Below are 6,860 nucleotides of genomic sequence, written 5' to 3' on the forward strand. Positions count from 1 at the left end.
AAGTTCCAAATTGCTTAGAGAGCTCAGACCACAGCCAGACAGTAATCATCACTACTAGCAGCATCGAAGAAACAAAATGAAAGTTTTTGGGTTTTTTTGTATTTGCTAAGATCAGATCATGTTAACCAATCATCTGCATTTTTTTTCTTATAAATTAAAGTAGCTTTTATTATAACACACACTATTTATATACTTTTCCATTTAAAATAAATGCTGTGCTAAATTCTTTTATATGGGCTGAAGAATACCACAAGTTAGTCAGACACAGGTGACTACATCAGGTTACTATATCTGGTAGCATTAGATTTTGAAAAAAGGAGTCCAGAAAATATAAATGCTGAAGATTGAATTCAAATTAAACATAAGCTGACCTTGCTATGCAGGGTTTTCTGAATGCCTAGCACCCTCGTCTTACAGGCTATTTAATATTGTCCTTTCTCAGGAGCTGCTGTGTTACAAATATATCAAGATGCTGGGCCATCAAGGGCCCAAGTTCCAGCTACTATGGCAAAGAAGTTTTCCTAGCCCCTTACACTGCATAGCATATGTTGACTTAACTTCTGATGGCCTATGTGAGCTGGCAGTTGTGTGCCTTAAAGGGCTGCATATATTGCAGGTAAGATTATAAAAATGTAGATTTACTCATGAACTTAAATTCAGGAGCTCTTGTTTGTGGAGTTTTGTGTCCATGTATTTGGTGTCTCTAGTTTGCAAGTTGTATTTAATGGTTTCTTTATTCCTGCAGCACAGCCTCACTCATGCAGGTAAGTGCCTCATTCAGCGTCTTCAGGGAAAAGTCCAGCATCTAACAGTTCTGGAAAAGTTGCAGATTGAGGGTACCAAGGGGAGTGAAGCACCAGCCAATGAGGACTGCAGCATTCTAGACTGAGAATATACACAACATCCCAAGACTATTCATCTGCATTTGTGACCTACAAATGTAAAACTTGGAAATATGTGCATTTCTGCTGTGCAGAATAAACACGTTGTTTTTTAAATAAAATCCCTCTATCACTGGGACTAGAACTTAAGGGGTTATAAAACATGTGCAAAGAAAAATCTAAGCAATTAAGATTTTACATATTTCATATGGGCTTTCACTGTTATTTGTTGCTTGTTTTGAAAGGACATGATTATATAGCGCTCAAAGTTTTTGAAGTTTACATTTATCAAGATCTTAGTTCAAACCACCGATTTTTGTGTCTGCGTATGAAGACGGCTTGAGTCTAAACCGAAGTGTTTGATTAAACACCATTTTTTTGCTAAAAAACATATATATATAATATGTAGTATGCCGGCACTCACGAAAAAGTAGGTTCGTATGCCTGGGTGCATTCCTTCAAAAGAAATAAACAATGTTGTGTTAGGTACAAAAATAATCTTTATTGGAAAAAGTACACTGACATTTTGGCTGTGGCTACAGCCTTTCTCAAACTTACAAATTTGAGAAAGACTGTAGCCACAGCCGAAATGTCAGTGTATTGTGCGTGTGTGTATATACACACATACACACATTTTAAGAACCTGGGGGGTGTTGGGCAGCCATCTTGCAAGATCGCATAGTGGGGTGTGTTGGTCCCTTCCTTGGGGTGACGGCGGTGTGGTCCACAGTTGCTTTGGTAGCCCGTGACATTTGTGGAGTCGGCTGGTTTTGGGTGCAGGGGGAGGTTTCCCCTAGCCTGATTGGTGGAGTTGGTAGCCTGTGGACAATCTCGCCTGATGTTAGTGACACACATCATCTTTCTTCTGCTGCCGGAAGAAAAGATGTCATGCTTAGAGTTGAGCATATTTTATTTCTCTCCTGCTGTTTGAGGTTTGGGAAGGTAAAATATGAAATAGGAGCTGCTGCCTTGTGACGCAGTACAAAATAAAACTGGTGCAGATCCATATTGACCACCAATTTTTGCATTACTACAACATTGAACTAAAACTAGAACTGTAAAGTGCATAACTTTTGGAATACTTGTTATGTCACTCTTTCCACTTAACATTTGGAGCTATATCTTTGTACCAGGAGCTACAGTTGTGTTCAAAATTATTCAACCCCCACTGAAATTGAGTGTTTTGGCCAGTTTGACATTGATTTTGATCATTTCAGTCGTCTTGTTTACAATTAAATCAAAGAGGCACTTGTAAGTCAGACAAATATAGCATTTATAATGAAATAACCACGTGTCTTTTCTGTGCTCACATCATTATCAGTTTTATTCAACCCCCAAGTGACAATCCTTTTCCAGTTATAACAGCTTTTAAACGTGAAGCATAGCTTGACACAAGTGTCTTGCAGCGATCTACGGGTATCTTAGCCCATTCTTCATGGGCAAAAGCCTCCAGTTCAGTCACATTCTTAGGCTTGCGCGCTGCAACTGCTTTCTTTAAGTCCCACCAGAGGTTCTCAATCGGATTTAAGTCTGGTGACTGCGATGGCCACTCCAAAATGTTCCAGCCTTTAATCTGCAACCATGCTCTAGTGGACTTGGAGGTATGCTTGGGATCATTGTCCTGTTGAAAGGCCCAACGCCTCAGGTTTGTGATGGACTGCATCACATTTTCTTCCAATATCTCCTGGTACTGAAGAGAATTCATGGTACCTTGCACACGCTGAAGCTTCCCTGTACCTGCAGAAGCAAAACAGCCCCAAAGCATGATTGACCCCCCGCCATGCTTCACAGTAGGCAAGGTGTTCTTTTCTTCATAAGCCTCCTCCAAACATAGCATTGATCCATGGGCCCAAACAGTTCTAATTTTGTTTCATCAGTCCACAGAACACTATCCCAAAACTTTTGTGGTTTGTCCACATGACTTTTGGCCTACTGCAGTCGACTCTTCTTATTCTTTGGAGACAGCATGGGGGTGCGCCTGGGAGTTCTGGCATGGAGGCCTTCATTACGCAGTGTGCACCCACATCTGACAAATTTTTTTTCAGTTCCTCAGCAGTCACACGGGGACTTTTCTCCACTTTGCGCTTCAGGTAGCGCACAGCAGTCGAAGTCAGCATCTTCTTTCTGCCATGACCAGGTAGCGTTTCAACAGTGCCCTTTGCCTTGAATTTGCGAATGATGCTTCCTATGGTGTCTCTTGGTATGTTTAACATCTTTGCAATCTTCTTATAGCCATTGCCCTTCCTGTGAAGAGAAATCACCTCTTCTCTTGTCTTCCTGGACCATTCCTGGACCATTCTCTTGACTTCACCATGTCTAGAAGGAGCTGGGTATCACAGTCATTTTAACCCTTTTAGTGCCACATGACGTAGAATCTACGTCCTGTCTATCAAAGTACCTAAGTGCCACAGAACGTAGATTCTACGTCCTGCTGCACTTCCGGTTTTGGGAGCGGAGGAACGGCTTTTCAAGCCGTTCCTTCGCTCCCCACTCGTTCCCCAGCCTCTAGACAACAGTCAGAGGGGGGGAACGAGTGGCCCCTGGGTCGCGATCGCCCAGGGGCCCCATAGGAAGTACCTGCAATCCACGTGGCTTTCCCGGCAGCTCCTCTCCCTTCTGCAGCTTCCCCCTCTGGCCCCCCTGCTTCCTGACCCGCCCCCTCACATGATCTGCTGCTGCTGTGCCAGATGGTGTGTGTTCTGCAGATCCTGAACTTCTAGACCCCAAGTAAGTGGCAAATACACACACAAACGCACAATCACACACTTATTACACTAATACACACTTATACTCACACTTACACACACATGCATTTTTGGGAGGTTTTCACACATTCATCACTTACAGCACTTAGAGAAAACTCACACTTGCTTGCACACTCACACACATGCACAAAAAACACATTTTACCTAATGTACACACACACACACACTTATGTAATTTTGTAATTTTTTTTTTTTTCTAATCGCATCGTTTTTATTCTTGCCTGAAAAAAATGTTTTATTGCCATTGCGGATAGTGTATTCGCTAACCGCACTACCTTTTGTGTATTATTTTGGTGTTTCTACTACATTTTCTGTGATTTTGGTGCATTTTTGGGTATTTTACTGCATGTTTAGCCATTTTATAGCATTTTCAGTTATGCATAGTTGTTGTTCGCTTGACTTTGTCTGTAAAACTTATTTGCCCAAGCCAAAATACTCAAACTGTTATTCTGCCCGCAGATATTATTAGGCAAAAAAAAAACATTGATTTTAGTGATTTTATTTTTATCAATTTTATTGCTTTTTACATTGTTCTTTGTTACTTGTCTTTGCACATGGACATTTTGTCTGCTGTATTTCAATTTGGCATCCTCTGTACCCCACATAGTTTGGTAAATCTATTCATATTGGGCATCAAACTGTTCAGTAGACCCCTGGCGTTCATAGTTAGAATGTTTTATGTTGGTACGTTACTAAATGTGGGGTACATAATGGGGCAACATGCAAGCTTTGTGACGATTTTCAGAAATGTCACAAAAACCGTTCTGTTTAGCATAGCTTTGTAATTTGGTAGTTTGCAGTAGAAAGTTTTATTTACCCATTTTTGTTTTGTCAGAATGTGTACTTTCAGAAAATATATGGTTTTCTAGGGTCCCCTTACTGTTAGGGGGTCTTATGCCACATAATACACATACCGGGTGCAAAAACTGCATGAGCCGAAGCTTCTTATGTGAAAATTCATATGCACTATTTTTACTTGGGTGCCCCTGTACCCCACATAGTTTGGTAAATCTATGCATATAGGGCATCAAATTGTTCAGTAGGCCCCTGGCGTTCATATTTAGAATGTTTTATGTTGATACGGTACAAAATGTGGGGGTACATAATGGGGTAAAATGCAAGCTTTGTGACGATTTTCAGAAATGTCAAAAAAACCGTTCTGTTTAGCATAGCTTTGTAGTTTGGTAGTTTGCAGTAGAAAGATGTATTTACCCATTTTTGTTTTGTCAGATTGTGTACTTTTGGAAAATGTATAGTTTTCTAGGGTCTCCTTACTGTTAGGGGGTCTTATGCCGCATAATGCACATGCCGGTAGCTTATATTGCAGTGTATACGCTTTGTATGCACTAACTTCCTTTTGGGGTCTCTAAATGCCAGATACATCGGTGGTCCTATGCACAATGGGCATCAAACTGTGTAGTGGACCCTTGGCTTTCATATTTAGGGTGTGTTTTCTTGGTACCTAATATTATGTGGGAGATATGATGCTTGAAAGTGGAAGATTTGAGGCGATTTTTTTGAATTTTCATTTTTTATAGAAAATGTTAAATTCAGTAAAGCATTGCCGTTTGGTACTTAGGAGTTGGAAGACATAGTTACCCATTTCGGATTCGTCAGAATGTGTAGTTTTTAAAAATATATGGTTTCCTGGGGTAAACTTAATGTTTCAGGATTTTTGGCTTTGGAATGTAAAGTATGCCGTATTCTGCTGTAATGCTTTGAAAATTTTGTAATTTACTGCTGGGAGTTTTTGATCTATAGAAGTCAGAAATCTCAATAAAACTATACATATCAGGTATTGGCACGTTCGAGAGACATGAGGCTTTCCATATCAGTTGAATTTTTGTCCATAAAATATGTTTCTGGTATAAATCCCCATATCATGAAAAATAGCATTCTTTCTTTTTTTTTTTTGTATTTCAAGCTCTAAATCTTGTTCCAGAAGTGGAAATACACAAAAACTCATATTTGGAAAGTTCAGGTTCTCCTGAAAAAAACAATATATAGTTTGCCTACCTAAACTTAACCCTGCCCCCAGTAAAAGCCTCTAAACTGAGAGAGCACAGAATGTTTACAAAACGTCTGGCACTGAGGGGAACCGAAATGTCAAATTCTGCTGGCACTTAAAGGGTTAAATCTGCCTAATTTTGTGCTTATTATGCTTGATTGCTGCTTGTTGACATCCACGAGTGTTTTCAATACCTGATGGAAAACACTTGAATGAACCTCTGTTCTTAAGAGTGGTAGTCTTTAAGTGGTTGAATAATTGTGTCAATGAAGAAATCACAAAAAAAAACATTTAATACTGTATTACAAAAACAATTGATGTCATTTTAGTTGCATTTGGTTCTTTAAAAAGTCCTTGTAAGATTTCATTCTGAACACAATTACAAATGTACACTGAATTCCCTAAAACCCTTTACAGCATGGGGGGTTGAATAATTTTGAACACAACTGTACAAAGATAGCTCAGTGCTAGAATTTTGTTCGTACTTTGGAACTTTGTGACCTTTATTTTTCCACCACAAGATGGCACTGTAATACTTGGCACTTCTGGAAAGTGCCTTTATGTTTTATTACTGCCAATATACGTGCCACCGATAATAATGTAAGGGGACTAAAATTCATTATGCGTTGTTGATACGGCTTCCAATAATGGCTTGAAATAAGAAAGACACAAAATTCCACCTCCCCATATATCTATGAATCCCACTGATACTTTTTTAGAGCAACAAACCGGTTGTTTGATACAATCTGCATACAACTTGGAAGGAGAGGAATTGGAATCTGTAGCTCCTATTTCCCAAACTAATCCTCCAGCTTTGGAACAATGAGACTTATTAGAGAAAATAACATGGTGTTGCAGCAGAAATGGATAAGGCCACCAAATGAATTACTGCCACTCTATTCTTTGAGATTAAGAGAATTGGCAAAATGCACAGATACACTTGAATCGAGGACGACACAACAATTAATTGAAATTAGAAGATTTGGAGAACAGATCACACTGTGATAAAAAAGGAATATGAGGAATTCCAGAATGATATAAGAACCTGGAAGTAGAAGGATGAATTGCTACTCTTGTGCCAAATATATCTTCTCAGTTCTTACATATCGATCGAATCCACAGATCTTTGGGGAGACCCCCTAATGCTGACCAACCATGTGATATAAAATTACAACCATACCAAACAGGCCATCGTGAAACCTCCAG

The sequence above is a fragment of the Xenopus tropicalis genome, chromosome 8, assembly GCF_000004195.4.
Source record: "Xenopus tropicalis strain Nigerian chromosome 8, UCB_Xtro_10.0, whole genome shotgun sequence".
Taxonomy (NCBI): Eukaryota; Metazoa; Chordata; class Amphibia; order Anura; family Pipidae; genus Xenopus; species Xenopus tropicalis.